At 38.4% G+C, this 19,768-nt stretch overlaps 1 pseudogene; it reads left to right on the top strand.

Annotated features, from left to right (window-relative positions):
• Positions 1-16,547: 16,547 nt before the first annotated feature.
• LOC134481911 (cellular tumor antigen p53-like) lies at positions 16,548-17,707 on the top strand (annotated as a pseudogene).
• Positions 17,708-19,768: the final 2,061 nt, after the last annotated feature.

Genomic DNA, 19,768 nt, shown 5'->3' with positions numbered 1-19,768 from the left:
AATGAACCGCACATGCAAGGTTTCGTTGAGCGATTTAACTGACGGATTCGACCTTCCCTTGTCTGTGGTCCCCACACCTACATCCTGCATCACATGCAAGGAGTACGAACTCCAGAGGTCTTGCACCAAGGAAGTAGCTTCTCTGACTTTCACGGCTTAGAAAATGAAATAAAAAATAAGCACAGTACAGGAGAGAAGTGGCCAAAAAACGGTGAGACGCCGCTGATGTAGGGATGTGTATTTGAGGTAGCTGGGGCTATGTGGGCAAACATCAGGAAGATGTCTGAGGAACAGAGCCATCTTGGACATGAAAGGATGTCCTGCGTACTCTGGGAAGTGCAAACAAGCTAGGAAGCAAAATCAGGAAAGGGCAACAGAGCCCCTTTCCAGTCTCTATATGGTAGTAATGTGAGATGGGGGAAGGAGAGAAGGGAATGTAGGAGGGACGGAGGGAGGGAGGGAAAGAGAAAGAGAAGAGCGATAACTGATCCTCAGCTGTGCGTATTATAAACCAAATCATGGCATTTTCTTCCCTGGACAACCTTAGAGGAATTCCAAACTATTGACCCACCATCTTGATATGGTGTTCACACATCTGAGAAAATTCTATCAAATTTCTGCACAGTCCCTCCCATCTGGTTTATCTTGATGTCTAATTTTTGTATAGACTGTATGAAGAGTCAAGAGCATTTTTTTTTCTGGAAGGTCATTCTACAATCACAAGTAATAAATAAAATAATAATAATAAATAATAATAATATAGTAAATTGTTCTTATTTCTCTTAAGTTGTCCCTCTGCATGGGACAACTATGGGAATACCTATCTATGGGGAAACCATAGAAACTATTGTAATACTATTTTCAAACTATGTTTAACTTATACCTTATAGTAATATGATAGCCCTTAAACTTAACAGTGTTTTAATTATTACAAAATGTGATTGATCGAAATTATTAATTTCAATACTCCTTTCACCTAAAATTTCAGATATTTAATCTTCTAAAAAATAATTAAACTCTGTCTCTAGATATGCCAACAATATGACAGGGCTAAAAGATATGAATAAAAATAGTTTATTTTCTTGCTGTATCAACTTTTCATAGAGAAATTTATATAAGTTTGTCATGTCCATCAGGTGTCAACATAGGTAGCCATGTGACTGACTATATCTGTGTCAGCCAGATCCATTTCATAATTATTTTTATTAAAGAGATCTGTAATTCCCCTTAACATTGCTTCTGCCCTCTACTATAGGATGAAGATTTAATGCAGCCCTTTCTTTACACTAGGTGCTAAATTTCCTTGTCATAATCTCTATTAGAAATGTAAGAATACAGCTGGAGAAATGGCTCAGCGGTTAAGAGCACTGACTGCTCTTCCAGAAGTCCTGAGTTCAATTCCCAGCAACCACATGGTGGCTCCCAACCATCTGTAATGAGATCTGATGCCCTCTTTTGGGGTGTCTAAGACAGCTACGGTGTATTTATTTATATACACTAAATAAATAAATCTTTAATGAAAGAAATATAAGAATGTAAATTAGTTTCTTTAGCTTAGAACAGTGATGCCAATAGGATGCTTAACTCTGCACTACATTAAGGTCACTAAAATATTCAACAAAGGCACATCTGTCTGAAATGTTTGGATGGATGGTCAATTTCTCAGATTTGGTGTGTTTACATTTAGTACTACTCCCTGTTGTTTGTTTTCTAATCATAAGGATGGAATTTTATGAAACACTTATGGCATCTATCAAAATGACTTGTTTATCCCCTCATTAGTTGAGTTCTCATACAGTGGTATTTCTCTTTCACATTCCAGAACAATGTGCATCTGAAAGAACATATGGATGTTATTTACCACACAATGATGACTCTTGAAATCTTAAGTCTCTAACAGCCACTATAATTGCTATTCTTAGGCTCTTAAAATTACTAACATTGTGGCTGATTTAACATCCTTTTAAATTTTAAAGACTTTGCTTGTATATTGCTTGCTTTTAATACATAGCTTAATCTCAAAAATCATTAGAAATAAAAGCAATTTATTAATGATTTTCTATTTTATCACATATCTAAAAAGTTACAGGGTCATGCAGCTCACCCAGGGACAGATATACACTGGGAATATATTTAACTATGTTTCTGCAGTCATGTTATGATATGATTATTTAACATTCATCCACATATGTTTTTAGGGTTGTTTTATAATATCATAAAGTATTCTGAAATCAGTACGATTGGAAACATGTTTAAGAATGGAGGAGAACTTTAAAGATTTCTGAAAAGGTTGAATTGCTAGTTTCTTAGATGTGTTTGTTTTCCACCAAACCTAATACTAAGTTGTTGTCCAAAGTGTAATCTAAAGTAATTCATGGGAAGATGTGTGAGGTTTGCTTGTGTACCTGCTTAGGAGAACATTTCTAGCAGGAGATTTGTACCTTTGCAGGTGTGACAGAAGGAAGGGAGCCTTGGATTTGTGTTAACTTCCTCAGTTCTTTACAGTAGCAAGATTCCTGGGATTCCCTACTTACTCTGGGAAATGTTTTTTCTTTTGGTTTTGGGACATCCCATAATTCATTTTTTATCCTATGGGTGTATTATTTCCAAATCATTCAGTTTTTAATTATTCCCAACATTTTGTTCTTTTGTGCAAATATAATACATATCTGATGGACAACATACATGTTATTTCTCAACTTTTAGTTGCAGAAATATCCTCTCTTAAGGTTTCCCTGAACATTTTAACATTTTCTTGCTTATTTTCTCTGCACCCTCCTAATACATCAACGTCTAAATATGTTTTGCTTTTCTGCTTGCCCCCTCTCCCCCACAGCACATCACCTCTGATTCTTTTAGTATCTTTAATACATCAATCCATTTCATCTTATATGCTACACATCTAAATACCAAAAGCTTAGCGCTTGAGTTTATATTTTGGGTGGCTTATTATGCTTCTTCAACTTAAAAATTGATGTTTTGTTGGTTTTCTCTACTACAAACAAGCTTCACAACAACAACAGCAACAAAACAACCAATGAACAAAACAAAACCTGGGATACTCTTACGAACTTTACTGGAGGATAGTTCAAGTACAAAGTTAAACCAGTTATTATTTAGCTATGTTTCTTAGCTGGCATTCACTAGATAACCCAGGCTGGCCTGTAATTCATTATGTAGCTCAGACTAGCCTCAAACTCATAGTGGCTCCCATGCTTCAGCCTCTCCAGGGCTGTGATTATATAGATGTTAAGCCACTGTACCTGGTTTAAATCTTTTATTCTGTATCTCATATTTCATGTTTCTAATCAGTCATATTTTAATATATTACTGTTTTGTTTATTTCACAACAACCTCTTTACTAATTCCTGATTCATCTATTTCTACTCTGTATCGAGTTCCTAGTTCTTTATATATGCCCGTATTCATCAGTGAACATCATTTGCTTGCCTTTCTTTTTGCCTGATGATTCTAAGAAGTTCATTTGTACTGTCTCACATCTCTCATATTTTATAACTTTGGTGACACACAACATGCCAAACCCTTTGACCCAGGTCACAGCTCACTGTCCTGGTCTTCAGGCCTTTATTCCGAGATGTAGTCCTGATGTATTTCTGCATTGACGAATTCTGGCCACTTATAAAGACATTGTGTCACATTTTTTGTATTTCCCGTATTTTACCTGGGAGGTAAAAATGGTATTAATTTTCTTGTTGCAAGTCATATTTTTTCTGTCTGGCTAATACCCTGATTAGTAGCAATTTGGGAATGAGTTTGCTTACATTTGGCTTCACATTTTATGGACAAAGCATTTGCCATGAAGGTTAGTTAATGCTGGGAGGGGGCCTGTATTCTTACAAGTCTTTATAGGACAGTTGCTTCCATTTCTCCGAGAGCACCACACTCTTGTCACGAAGCAACCCATCTTACATGCCATGCATTAGTTGGTCTCAGCCTCTCCTTCTGAAATAACCCTTCCTTAACTGCAAATGCAACAAGGACTGCAATATAAGACTGATTCCCTGAATCTGATAAAAAATAAAGTAGGCTATATGGGTGAACTTAGAGGTGTAGTAAAGAACTTTCTGAACAGGCTCCAGTGATGCAGACATTAAGACCAACAACTGAAAATGGGACCTTGTGAAACTAAAAGGCGTCTGTGCAGCAAAGGGCAATACCTTGCTCATTGTGAGACTGCTTTCAGGATGGAAAAATAGTCTTTACCACCTACACATCTGACAAAGACTTAGTATCCAAAAATATATAAAGAATTCGAATTGAATACTAAGAAAAAATAACATAATTGAAAATGGGGCTGGCAACTAGACAAAGAATTATTAACATCTAAGATACAACATATAGTCATTCTTAGCCAACAGAAAAATGCCAACTAGAACTACTTTGATATTTCATCTTATTTCCAGTAGAATAACTAAGATCACACACACACACACACACACACACACACACACACACACACACTTAAAAACAACAACCAAAACAACAATGACAACAACAACAACAAAACTAAATGAAAACAAGACTGAAAACAGACTAGATGACCATTCACCAGTGAATAAATTACCAAAATGTGGTGCAGCTACACAATGTAATATTATTTAGCTGTTGAGAAAATGAAATTTTGATAATTGAAAGTCAATGGATGTACTTATGTGGTGGTTTGAATGAAAAGTGTCTCCTGTAGGCTCTTATGTTTCAGTGTTTTGTTTGTAGTTAGTAGTAATGCTTAGAAAGCATTAAGTGGTGTGGCCTTGTTGGAGAAGGTACATCACTGGGCATGGACTTTGAGGGTTCAAAGCCCACATGGGTTCAGTATTGCTTTCTCTGCCTTTGCAAGAGGATGAAAGTTTTCAGCTACAATTTCAATCTCTATTCCTGCTTCTTACCATGATGAAACTATAAAGAAACTCCAATGAAATATTTTCTTTTGTAAGTGTTAGCTTGGTCATGGTGTCTCTTCACAGCAGTAGAGCAGTAACCAAGACAGATTTGGAAACAACAATTCAGAATCAGGTAAGCCAGACTCACAAAGACAGATATCTTACGTTTTCTTTCATTTGTAGGGATTACCTTTGAGTCTTTAGACATATGTTTTCCACTTATAATTTCATGGAGGTGTGTTTTCTAGAGAGAGGAGATAGAACACAATGGTACAGAAGGAATAAGGAGACTAAAGGAGCAGGATTATTAAATTGGGTAGGGGACATGAGGAAAGGGCAAAGACAGAAATATGAAGAGGGATAACTGACCTTTCAATACCGTCATATAAAAACTATTGCTATAGAAGTTTGCTAAAATATATACATATGTGCATAAACCTATGTATGCCTACCCATACATTTATAATAGGCATTTAAATAAAACTGAGGCTCACCCTCTGGATGTTACACCCCTTCCTCCCAAGGCTTAGGGATTACTGTGAGAGTGGGATAGGAAGATTGTAAGAGGCAGAAGCATCTCAATAATATCAAGAAACAGTGTCTTCCAGACACAGCATGGCAGCTGAACATATGAGTTCATAGCATCTGTGACAGCATATATGAGACGTAGGCAAACTCAAACCTGACAAAACCCACAATGACAAGTGTAGGCAGGCACAATTATCGTCCCTAGCTAAAGAGCTAATTTCAATGGATAGCATCTGAAATGGAAAGAAAGAAATATAGACTACCAAGTGTCTCCCCCAACTCAACTCCCAGTTTCCAGCTGTCCTTCCCAGAGGCAATCACTATGATTCTTAATTACCACTTCAGAGATATTCTGTGGGAATGCAGATGTATATTAATGCATCTTTTATGTGTTATAAAGCCGGGGTATAATTTATGTGTACTTTTCATTGTGTCTTTTTTTATGTAGAAGTCTTTGTAATTACTCCATATCGCAGGGGGAAACAATATCTAATTATTTTCAAAGACTGTATAGTGTTCTATTGTATGGAAATACAAATAATATTCCAGCTACATGGTACTGGTTGGCTTTCAAGTTGCCCTAGCTCTATGTTCTTATCAATGATGACATAATGAATTTTTTATATAACCTTGCCTAGACATATAAGTACTCCCTAATGACAATTTTTATTAGTGAAATAGCAAATTTTGTACATATTCAAATATTTGTAAATTTCAAATTTTGAAATGCATTAAGAAATGAATAGCCTAGTAAGAGCACCAGTGGAAGGGGAAGCCCTTGGTCCTGCCAAGACTGAACCCCCAGTGAACGTGATTGTTGAGGGGAGGATGGGGAGGGGAACACCCATAGAGAGGGAGAGGGGACGGGTTAGGGGGATATTGATCCGGAAACTGGGAAAGGGAATAACAATCGAAATGTAAATAAGAAATACCCAATTTAATAAAGATGAAAAAAATTTTTTCTTCACAAAGCACAGTTCAGAATCTTACCAGTAACATATGTGTGTAATATATCCTTTATACCTTAAGAAAGTACCATTATTATACTAAAAAGTGGACTTCACATTCCATAGTCACAATTCCAATCACAATTTTCAAATTTTGGAAGAAGTTGTATACCTTATCTTGTAGTTTAAACCATTAATTTTTATCTTTTGAAAACCTATATTCTTAGAACATTTGCTCATTTCTTATTTTCTTTTAAAAAACACTTAAAAATTAGCCATTTGAGCCTTTCAGGTTTCTTATATATTTCGATTATATTTATTCATCTCCCTGCTCTTCTTAGGTCCACCGTCCCTCTTCTCTTCCCCACTTTACATCCCTTTATTTTATAAACCTCTCAAGACCTATTAGTCGTCCCCAAATACTCTCGGGTACATGTTCATTCACTATAGCATGTTGACTTACAAAAAGGTAACCTAGGAAATAGAATAATTTTAAGCTGTATAAACAATTGATTTGTATCTCCTACTAGCTCACCTTCTAGGCAAAACTCAGTGTTGAAGAGCCAAGTTCCATTTGATTCTTCTGAGAAGAATCAAAATGATAAATAGGAAAAGCCTGCAGTTACTCAAACTGATTGATTGGAGAAGACGAGTTGTTTCTCCATCTGCTTACCATATAATCCAGTACTCCAATTTACCAATTGTGATAATCAGTGTAAACTGTCACCTTGGGAGGATCTGGACTCTCTTATGAGAAGGTCTTACGGGCATACCTGTGAGCCACTACCTTGACGGCGTTGAGGTGGAAATGTGTGACCAATGTGATGGAACGGTTCAATGGTTGTGATCTTGGAATGTCTGAGCGGAGGGAAAAACTGAACAGCTGCATTCATTGCTCTGCTTCACCTAATAATCCCCTTCTTATAAAAGTAAATATGAACAGTGCCTGCATCATTGCCATTACATTTTACGAGGATTTCTGAGATGACAGGAGATGCAGCCTATTGATTATGTTTAATGCTAGGTCAATTGAACAAAGACAACCAAAGCTAAATGTATAATCATACACATCATCCACTCTTCTATTTATGCACATATATATGCATTTATATTTGTTTATGAGATAGAAGAGAAAGGGAAAGAGAGAGGAAGAAATGGATGAAGGGAAGAGATGAGGAACAAAGAAAGAAAGGGAAGGAGAAGGGAGGGGGAAGGGAAGGGCAGTAATTTTCTTTTGTGAATTTTCCAGTAGGGTTAACAAAGAGGGATTTTCACTCTGATGAAATAGGCTTGCCAAGCAAAAGGTAATGAGAACAGAAACTTGACACCTTGTGGGAGGAGAGTGAGCCATAAGCTGTCATCTGAGCAGTGCTGTTTGGAGGGGAGGCTGAGAGCAATGGGCTTCCTAGGTGAGCAGAGTGCACAGACATCTTCCATGTGTTTTCCAAGAGTTATGAGTCAAGAGCAAATGATGCCAGCAGAGCAAGTGCACAAGTGTCCTCTGGAGCTTTATCTCTGCTCATTCAATCACTCAATTCATCGATAAATATTTATGAATCTCCAAGACAGTACATTACCTGATTAAGGCTCAGAGATTTTAAAGGGATTCAGTTACTACTCAACTCCTTAAGAATATTAAAATCCTAGAGAAAGAAAGGGGTCTTAAACACACATATCCAGTTGCCATTACTTGTAATCTCTTGGTCATGTAAATACAATGTTTCTAAAATGTACAACTAGATATACACCTATCCCAGAGGGTGTGCAAAGGTTTCCTTCACAGTGAGAAAATTCTTTCTCACAAGTTTATTGACTTATAAAAGTTACTGACTTGCGTATGTTAGTCTAGATTATGCTACTTTGCTGAGTGTATAAGGCATAAGAACTTTCTACTTTAATCTTTGTATTCTTTTAAATATACAATCACATTTCCTGACAGTGAGCTATTTCCTGTCTGCCTTTCATCTTGTCATAGTGATTTAGCTAAGACTTGAAGCACTATATTGACTTCAAGTATTATAATAGATATATGCTATTTATATTGAATTGTTGTGTCCCTTCTATTAACTAAGGATTTTCGTTGTGAAAGCATGTTTAACTTTTTCCTGAATCTATTGTGATGGCCATATCATTTCTTCCTCTCAGTCTGTTCATGCCCTGTTCAGCATGCACTGATTTATGTTAAACTACCCTTGCACACTGGGAATTTAAACAACTTGATTGTGATGTTAGTTCATTTTTCATTCATTATCAAATTGAATGGGTTTGCCATTACCTATAGGGCACATCTCAGGATGTCTATGAGGTGATTTTTTTTGTTGTATATTTTTACAGATCCTTAACTTAAGAAGAATGATGTGCAGTGCATACAGACAGAATTATCTGTATAAAATATTAAAATGTGAATACTTTCTGCTCATGATACCTGTTTTGGAGCAAGCACCATTTCATCAAAACTCTCATCTGGACTTGAAGCTTGAAAAGGTTGTCATGTTGTTCTGAGTGTAAAGCTCTTTCAACAGGGTCCTCTGTGTTTGGGTGGACTATTTATGAAATGAAGCTTCTGCTTCCTCCTACTTGACTAGGAAGTCGTGATTTTTGAAGGCCTGTTCATCTCCACTTATTCCTTCTCACTACACCACTTGTCTTTGCCTCCACACTTGTGAATTTCCAAAGCTCTTCTTCAACTTCTGCTTTGGGATAGTCTCTCTTGTTTTGCTAACTCTTATCCATCACAGGGTGACAGACACTCATTCTAATCAGGCTGCTTAACCCAAAGTCCTCCCTGGCTGGACTTCCACGTGGTTAATTAACAAATTCATCTATTTCTCTATTTACCTCCGTCAGTGTTGTCATTGCCAGGATTATGGAAGGTGGTTAGGATATCAAAGCAATATTCTATGAATTTGTTCATTTTGAAAGTCTTGCTCTAAGAGTAAGCCTTTCTGGCTCTTGTTAATCAATTCCTTGAACTTTTACAATCCTGTCATTATCTATGACTTTCAATTGTTCTTGAAAACTCATTTGTGCCTAGACTTTCTTCAAATATGTCCATTTTAAAAAATAGTCCTTTACAAATCGTGTATTTCTAATGTGTCCCCGTTTTTTGGAAACTTGTGATTTCATTTTTGATCTACCCAGTTTGGATCATCCTAATGATAACCTTGTGTGATTCCTGAGTTATTTATTTTCTTCTCGCAATCTTGTTTTCTGTCAAGGTTGTTTTCAAGTTGAAAAAAAATCTAATGGTATTTATCCCCGCCCCCATTTTCCCGTCTTGTATGTGATTCTTTACCTATCAGTAACCTATTTCAAACACTAAGGTGTCTCTCCTAACATTTCAATCATTATGCAGATGACATTACTAAACCGTTTTTAACTCTTAGGCAAGTATTTCTAAGTTCCGTTACACATACAATATAATAAGTATGTTTATGTAATAGATTCATATATATGTCAAATTCATGTATAATAATATGAAGAAATTTAGGATTATGACTTTTCCTTTTAGGTTTTCTTCATTGTATGACACAGACTCTGAAATGTTATATTTTCATTTCATTTAAATACAGGCTCTTGAATTTTATTCAGATTTTCTTCAGTGATCTATTTATTATCAATAGGACTACTGTTTAATCCACATGCACTCACTTTTTTTTTCAGTTTCTCTGCCTACTGATATCTAGTTTTATTCCAGTGTGCTCTGAATACACATGCTGTTTCAATTCTCCCGTGCTTGTTGAGGCTTGCTTTGTAGCCTAATATGTCATCTATTTGGAAAGTGTTTTCTTTAGTGTTTTGGGAGAATGTTATATAGATATGTTAGTTCCATTTGATTGATGATGCTCCTTAACTCTGATGTTTCTCTATTTGTTTCATGGATTTGTGTGTGCGTGCGTGCGTGCGTGTGTGTGTGTATGTGTCTATCACTGAATGTTGAAATCCTTCACAATTGTGTTGCATTTAGTTTGTGGCTTTATATCATGTGATACACACTTGTATGACATTGGAAATCTGTGTATCTGTGCTTGGTGAATGTAATAATCTCGATTAATTGTTCCCTTAGATGACATGAAGAGCCCTGATTTATTTATTCTAATTAGATTTTCTTTGAATTCTAGTTCATTTGGTAATAGAATAGTCTGCTTATTTCCTTGAGCGAAGTACTTTTTCCCATCCTTTTTTGTTCACATATTCCCTATGTTTGATGGTAGGTAGGCATCTGGGTCTTTGTACTGGCAAGTTGAGACAACTAATATTCGTATCTCTTACAGAAAGACACATTATATTTTGACATCTTGTTGATTTTGTATCTTCATTAGGATTTGTGCTAATTAATTCTCTTGTCATTATTTCTCCTTAGTGACCCTTGGGATTGTTCATCCTTCTCCTAAGTCCTAAGGATTCCTTCCAGTGACCTTGCACAGTGAGCTAGATTTGTGCTCCTGTCTTCCTTTAGTCTGTTTTAAAATGTAGAATTTTAAAAATTTATCCTTTAATTTTAATCTACAGAGTTTTTTATTGGATATTTTTTCCAATAGGGTTCTTCCTATGGGGTTGTACACCCTTTCTGCTCCTTCAGTCCTGTCCCTAACTCCTTTATTGGTGTCCCCTGCTCACTCCAATGTTTGACTGTGAACATTCGCATCTGTTACCATCTTCTGCATTGCATCTGCCTTATATTTGATGTGGCTCTTCTCTCTTAGAATTTTCAATGCCCATTCCTTAGCATGTGGATTTAGTACTTTAATTAGAGGAGGTGCCTTAGTTAGGGTTTCCTATTATTTTCTTATTTTATATTAATCATTTTATTCATTTACATTTCAGTGATATACCCCTTCCCAGTTACCCCTCCACCAACCCTCCCATCACATGCCCCTCCCACTCCCCATTGCCTCTATGAGGATGCTCTTTCACACATTCACTCATTTCTGTTTCACCCCTCTAGCATCCCCCTACCCTGGGGCATCAAGCCTCCCTCCCCTCCCACTGATGTTAGACAAGGCCATCCTCTGCTACATATTTATCTGTAGTCCTTAATGGAGAAACAGCATGGCCACAGTAATTCTTATAAAGGAGATATTTAATTGGGCTGACTTACAGTTTCAGTGGCTCAGTTCATTATCATTATTGTGGGAAACATGGCAACATGCAGGCAAAAATGGTGCTGAGAGTTTTACATCTTGATCGACAGGCAGCAGAAGACTGTATACCACACTGGGAGTAGCTTGAGCATCATAGAACTCAAATTCTGCTCCCATAGTAACATATTTCTTTCCACATGTCCACACATACACCAACAAGACCATGCCTCCTAATAGTGCCATGTCCTATGAACCAAGCATTCAAATATAAGAGTCTGTGGGGGCCATACCTATTCAAACCACCATAAGAAGACACAGGGAAGGGGCTGGGGATTTAGCTCAGTGGTAGAGCGCTTACCTAGGAAGCGCAAGGCCCTGGGTTCGGTCCCGAGCTCCGAAAAAAAGAACCAAAAAAAAAAAAAAAAAAAAACAAAAAAACAAAAAACAAGAAGACACAGGGAAAAACAACAGTAACAGTCAACTAGACCCCCCCCCCCACCCAAAGCTCCCAGGGACTAAACCACCAACCAAAGAGTATACATGGAGGGCTCCATGGCTCCAGGTGCATATGTAGCAGATGATGGCCTTATTTGGCATCAATAGGAGGGGAGGCCCTTGATCCCATGGAGGCTCAATGACCCAAGGAAGGGCAATGCTAAGGCAGTTAGGCAGGAGTAGGTGGGTAGGTGGATGGGTTGGGGAGCTCCCTCATAGGTAGGGGTAGGAGCAGGAGGTAAGGAGTTTGTGGAGGGGATACTGGGAAGGAGGATAACATTTAAAATGTAAATAAATAAAATAACCATAAAAATGAAGGCATAGGAAGTTTCTTTCCATGTTATATTTATATGATATTTTGTGGAACTTTTATGTCTGGGAAAGTTTCTCTTTTTCTCGATTTACAAATCTTTCTCCTATGGTTTTATTAAAACATTGACTGTGCCTTTGGCCCCAATAATTGTCACAATTCACAGGCTTGGTGTTTCCATGGAGTCTCAAAGTTTCTATATTTACTGCAATTGCATTCTTTGGTTTCTCTGATTGAGTGATCCAGTTCTTCTGTTTTGTGTTCAGATCCTGATATTCTGTCCTTATCCAATTCATTCTGTCCAGGAGGGTTTCAACTGAGCTTTAGATAAGGATTGCTAGGTTTCTCATATCCTGCCTCAGCCTGTGTTTTCGTTAGTATTTTATCTCTTTATTGAATTGGAATTTCATTTCCTGAATTGTCCTCATTATTTCACTCAGCCGTTTGCTTATGTTTCTTGCACTTCAATAATTTCATTCATGTCCTCTTAAGTTTACCCGGTGATTATCTGTGTTCCTTTTGGCTGCTTTGAAATCATTGAACATGTTTATATTTGTTCTTTTGAATTATGTGTTTTGAATTTCCTAATTGTTGTTCTCCTTAGGAGACATTTCTATGGGGTTGACTTTTGTCTTAGCTTATTGTAGTCTCTTGCTTTTTAAATGGGATTTGGGTATAAAATATTTGTTATCTTTTTAAATATGAATTATTAGACCACCCAGACAGGATACTAGGTAGACTGGTGCTAAAATGGCTGAGTCTGATCATGCTTCCCCTCTCCCATGACTCCTTTCATATCTTTTCCCACTGCTCTATCTACTCAGCTTTGGTCTCTACTTTTGGCTCTGTCTTTAAGCCCACTCCACATGCAAGTAAAAACAAGCAACAGCAACAAAAAAGAAAACTACAAATGCCCAAACAAAATAAATCACAAAGCCCCCCACAAAACCAAAAATCAAAACAAACAAAAACAAAGAAAACCACTGTGGAGTTCATGTTGTATTGCCCAACTTCTGGGCACCAGGACTTCCCCAGGAGTGATTTTGATATACTCAGTAAGAAAACTAGTTGTCCATTTGCAGATGAGTATTATTTGCAAATACTTTCTTGATTAGCGTGGGATCCTGTGTCCACTTCTCTTCGCAATGCTAGAACTCTGGCTAGAACCCATGAATGTACTGTGAATCCTGCCAACGTATTTTTTTAATTCATATGTGCACCAGTAATGTTGTAGCTGAAAGAGACTTTCTTGGAGTCATTAATCACCTCCACATTTTACAATTTTTGGCTTCCCTTTTCAGCATAGATTTCTGGATGTTGCTTGGAACTGTTGTCTGGATGACACTGCTTCTTGGAGTTATTAATCACCCGTTTCTTACAATTTTTCTGCCTCCTTTTCTGCATAGATTTCTTGGAAATAACTAAGACATTTCATTTAGGCATAAGACCTCCAAAGTCCCTCACTCTCAGCACACTTTTCAGGTGTGGGTCTTTGTGTTAATCTCAGTGTACTGCAAGACAAAGTGTCTCAGATGAGTGTTGACAAAGGCTTTATTTTATTGATATAGCGATATGCCATTAAGAGACATTGAATGTGCGCACACACACACCCATTCACACACACACACACACACTCGTCCATGTGTACATGCACACACACAGAGAAATAAAATTCACACTAGATAAGAAGTTGAACTCGTTTTATTCTCAAATCATATTAGTTGTATGTATCACAACAAATTCCCCGAGAGTTATTAGAATTAGTAAAGAAATTCAACGTGTGTGAAGAATACAATGTCAAAATACAAAACAGTTTTTCATAGATAAGAAATACAAGACAAGAGAGTTGGCTCAGTGATTTAGACCACTTACTGCTTTCTGCACAGGATCCAAGTTTGGTTGGCTGCACCCACAGCTCTGCTTATGCCCATCTGCAACACTTGTTCCTGGTGACCCAGTGCCCTCTTCTGTACTCTGCTGGGACTGCATGCACATGTGTATATACCCCCTCTCCCGTATATAATCAAAAATAAAATCAGTTTTTAAAATTAAGTTATAAATATCTGAAAATGATTTAAAACTCTTATTTATATTATTATCAAAAAGAGTAAGATATTTGGGAGTAATTTAATAAAAACGCTGTTAGCCTTGTACACTGCACATCGGCAGTGTGGGATGGACATGATCAAAATACATTGTACGTATGCATGACGTTCTCGAGGAATAAATTAAAAGCCGAAAGAAAAAGAAATGGAGAAGAACCTCGTGCTTATGCATTGTGAGACTGGGTGTTGTTTAAATGACAGTGTTTTTTCTATTTGTATACAGATTCAAAACAATTTACATCCAAGTTCCAAGTGGCGTTTTAAAAATATAAACAAACTGAAGAAAAACTTACTTGGAAGTTCAGGATTCAGAATGATCCAAACATTCATCTTGTGTTTTATGTACTTATGGTATGAACACTTAGCGTGAAATGTGCCACTCGAGCTATTCCTGGTGGCAAGCCACATTTTCTAGTATGAAGGTAGAGGTAGGGCAGTTGTCTGAAGCTTCTTTTTCTTGTTCAGCCGAACTTCACACCAGTTTATGAGGAAAGCTAATTTTCTCCTCCATTAACATCTTATTTTAAAATAAAACATTATACATACATAGTCAAAATATACCTCTAGTCAGGGAGTGTTATAGTTTGTGAAGTAAATCTTAGCACACATGTCTGCACAGAACACCACCACTTGAGGCCACTTGTTAGGTGTAGAAGGGAGATATTAAATTGCCAGTTTTCAATTACATAAAGTTACAGAGTTACAGGACTTTATTTCCCAAATGCACTCTCATAACTGCTGTTGTTGAAAGAGTTAGAAGTCCCCAGGGGCAGGAGAACAAGGACTGAGGGTTTTCTGTCACTCTGATAGATTTTCTTGACCAAAGATCCTAATTTCTATTTTTCCTGTGTGTGTGAGAGCTCATCTCAGAAGCAGGGCTTTTGTGAATGCCTGTAATAAAAAGTACAGCCTTGGGGAATTCACTGAGACTTCTATGTCATCCAAGCCATTTTGTGGTCTCAACCCAAACCCAGGGCCATGTGTGCTTGAGTTTGTTAGGTAAGAGACTTCTTTCTTGTCACATGTCATATTTGTAGATAAGGAGTTTAACATTTGGGGAACAATGTTCGATCTCTCTCTCTCTCTCTCGTTTCTTCTCCAAAAGAGATAACTAATAACTAAGATAGCACTGATAACTAAACAGACGTCTCTTCTAACCCTACTCCTTAGAAGTTTATGATTAGGGTAGCACTGGGTAGACTGGACAGTAGGGCCAATGTTGCTTTTCTTTCTCATTTAAGTTCCTGTCATTGCTGTAAGGTTACCTTTCAAGTGACCAGGATTACAAGGTGTTACAGCACTAGACAAGAGCCCATCGTAGGCTGATTGTCTTTCAGGCCTTGGCAAACTCATGAAAGGACTTTGAGGTCATTGATCTACAAACAACACTTAATACTGGATCTGAAATACAGTCAGCTTTCTCCTCAGAATTCAAGAAGAAATACCGAACAAAACCCACGACTTCTTAAACAGTTATCTAAAATATGCAGCCCAACTGACATCAAGTCTAAACTCAGTGGCTTTCATTATGGTGAGTGAGAACCATGTGCCAGAAGCCTGGATTTTCCTGAAACACAGATTCTGGCCTCTTTATTGGAAGCTATGGCATCGAGAGTGCTCCTTTGATGAATAGTTGTCTAAAGGGCAGTGGTTTTTCTGCTGATCGTTGACTCTCCTCAGCTGCTGATTAACACTAGTCTACTCTCAGTTTTTTGTAAGAATCGTTAAGTTTTATTCTTTTAGCTTATATACTCTCTGTCCTTGTCATTTTAGCACATCACTTTATTTTTCTGGGGGTGGGAAGCAAAAAAAAATTATCTAGTAAATGTTTCTAGGAAGGTAAGTTCTTGGAGTGAATAGAACGTGAGTGAGAGATAAATTAAAAAGATCAAGAACATTGCGGTGTTAACCACAAAAGAACAGAGGAGTGTGAATGGCCCTTGGCCTGAGGCCTCTGGATTGATTATCTCTGCAGTAAAGGGAAGGAGAAACATTCTAGGGATCTGGGGATGAATACCATCAAACACAAAGCCCTCACTGAGAAAAGAGACGGAAAGTCTAGGAGGCACTAGGACTATCCTGGTGTAGGCAGGAACTACAATTAAGAGGCACCTGTTTTCCAGGCCTTCAACCTACTTCCCAGCAGGCTGTCATGCTCCCCTGAGGACTAGATATCCGCCATGGAGGATTCACAGTCAGATATCAGTGTCGGGCTCCCTCTGAGTCAGGAGACATTTTCAGATTTATGGACACTACTTCCTCCAGAAGATATTCTGTCCACCGCGGTGGTGTCACCTAATTCCATGGAAGATCTGTTCCTGTCCCAGGATGTTGCTGAGTTATTAGAAGGCTCAGAGGAAGCCCTCCAAGTGTTAGCTCCTGCAGCATAGGACCCCGTAACTGAGGCCCGCGTACCAGCGGCCCTTGCAACAGCCATTCCGTGGCCCCTGTCATCTTGTGTCCCTTCTCAAAAAGCTTACCATGGCAACTACGGCTTCCGCCTGGGCTTCCTGCAGCCAAGTCTGTTATGTGAACATACTCTCCTTTCCTCAATAAGCTATTCTGCTAACTGGCAAAGACATGCCCTGTGAGGTTGTAGGTCAGCTACACACTGCCAGCTGGTACCCGGGTCCGTGCCTTGGCCACCTACAAGAAGTCACAGCACATGACTGAGGTCATGAGATGCTGCCCTCACCAGGAGCGTTGCTCAGATGGTGATGGCCTGGCCCCTTCCGGGAGCATCTTATCCGGGTGGAAGGAAATTTGTATGCTGAGTATCTGGACGACTTGCAGACGTTTCAGCACAGTGTGGTGATACCGTATGAGCTTCCTGAGGTCAGCCCTGACTGGACCACCATTCACTACAAGTCCATGTGTAATATAGCTCCTGCGTGGGGCCATGAACGGCTGATCTATCTTTAACCATCATCACACTGGAAGACTCCAGTGGGAACCTTCTGGGACAGCTTTGAAGTTCACGTTTGTGCCTCTCCTGGGAGAGACCGTCATACAGAGGAAGAAAATTTCTGCAAAAAAGGAAGAATATTGCCCCGAGTTGTCTCCGGGGAGAGGTAAGAGAGCCCTGCTGACCAGCACACGCTCCAGCAAAAGAAAACGTCCACCTGATGGAGAATATTTTACCCTTGAGATCCTCGGGCGTGAGTGCTTTGAGATTTTCTGAGAACTGACTGAGGCCTTGGAATTAAAGGATGCCTGTGCTGCAGAGGAGCGAGGAGACAGTAGGGTTCACTCCAGCTACCTGAAGACCAAGAGCGGCCAGTCTACTTCCCGCCATTAAAAAAAAAAAATCAAGAAAGTGGGGCCTGACTCAGACTGACATCCTCTGCATCCTGTCGCCATCACCAATCTCTCCCTATCATTTCTTGCCGTTTCATGACTTTAGGGTTTGTTATGAGAGCTGATGAGGCAATGGTAGTCCCTTCCACTCCCTTTTTACCTTATAGGGTTCAGGCTTCTCTATGAATACTGGTTCCTGGGCCAGGTTGGGGCATGGGTTGGTAGTTGCAGGATCTCTGCTGGCCCAGAGAAATCCTATCCAGCCAGTCGTTGGACCCCGCCACCTAAAAATGAAATTTCACCCTACCCTACATCCTGTAAGATTCTATCTTGGAACCTCATAGGATCTCCATCCTCCAGGATCCGTTTTCCTTCCACTCTGCAAAGCCTGCCTGCAATTATTGATCCCCCACCCCGTCTTCCCCTTCTTTACTCCTTTTTATATATCAATTTTTTATTTTACAATAAAATTTTATTTAAAAAAAGAAAGTCTAGGAGGTAATATGATATACTGGTGTTTGCAGTAATATTTATTAGTCTATCTCAGACACATGCAGGATGCTAATTCTCTCAAGGTGTCCTCCTGTTGGGTGCTGAGGATGGGATAAGCCCTCAACTCAGGCAGGCAAATGTCATTCGTCTTTACTTTTACTCATATGGGTCATGTAATAGCTCCTGCATGGGACCCACAGAGAGGACCCAAGTACCTCAAAAACAGTCATACACCAGGACACAAGCCAGCATATGCCTAGCACACATCCTTGTCAATCAGGGCTGAACATGACAATGGTTGGTTGAAGAAAGGTAGGGAGATTTTTCTCATTTCTTTTCTATGAAAAGAGAAGTTTGTGAATGGAACAGCTATGAGAGTAGGGTAATGTAAAAAGAAGCAATGGGCTGGCCCACTTTTGTCTCAGGCTAGCATGAGAAAACTATTGACTATGTAACTCATGTCAAATCTCTTTGCCTTATGGTTAATTAGAAGTTCGTCCTGGGATTTTGAAAGTTAACTCTCAGTGTTCAATGTTGCTATATTTTCTTCCTTCTCCTATTTCTGCATAAATGTGTTATTAACAACCTAACTACTGCTATGTTAGAGTTGTAAGTCAGATGTCATTGGATCCAGAGATCAAGAAGAGAGTGTTCAAAGTGGTAGTTCCACAGTTAGCATGCATTTCCATGAGCTGTACCCTAATGTCCATTAAACTGAGGGCACTGGCTAACTCAAACACCAGATAAATATCTTGATCATGGAATAATAAAATCTCATTCCTGAAAAGTGTTCATGATGAAAATTGATTAAAGGACTTGACATCATGTTTGCTAGACTTGTGTCTGTTTCTATGGTAACAAGAAAGAATAAAAGCCTTCTGGGAGTCCTGGTGGATAAAATAGCCTCTGTCCTTCTCAATGGATTATCCACTTCATATCTGTGGGAAAGCCCCAAGCACACTATGTAAATTCACATTTTAAGTAGCAATAATGTTCATGGAGTAATTATCTTTTTGTAGTGAATTGCCAACTGTCATATTGTAGATTGATCTTTTTTTTTTCCTTTTCCCTACCCCTCATTCTCTCCTAAGAGTTTTTACAGTTTCCATATTAGGCAAAGCAAAACCTATAATCTGGTGACAAAATAACTAGGTTTGTGTTAAAGAAAACATATAGCAATCACATGTCAAATAAATTCCACATCCTCAACAGGTCACAAAGCATATGGTTACCAGATATGGAGGTTTGGGAAGATATAAAAGGAATTGCCTACATTTCCCTGCAGCCTGGCTTCATATGGATGTGGCATCATCTCAGGAGAAAAATGAGGGTGAGACTCAAGTCCATATCTTCTGTAGGCCTGGCACTCTTGAAGATGAAATATTCAACTTGTCAGGTTACTTCCAAGACAAACATGAGGCTAGATACCAAACTTCAAGACCAATGTCGTGAAGGGGAATCAATTGAAAACAAAAATTCAAGCATCTTTACATTTACTTTCTTAAAACTTTGGAAATTCTCGTTTATGTGTGAAGTGCACATTTCAGGGTTCCTACGAGACTCAGGTATATCATGTGATGTTTTTCTGTAAGCTGCGTTATGAGAGGAT

Source organism: Rattus norvegicus, chromosome 14 (assembly GCF_021556685.1).
Source record: "Rattus norvegicus strain SHRSP/BbbUtx chromosome 14, alternate assembly SHRSP_T2T, whole genome shotgun sequence".
NCBI classification, from domain to species: domain Eukaryota; kingdom Metazoa; phylum Chordata; class Mammalia; order Rodentia; family Muridae; genus Rattus; species Rattus norvegicus.
The sequence above is the reverse complement of the archived record's forward strand: the minus strand, read 5'-3'. Positions and strand labels throughout refer to the sequence as shown.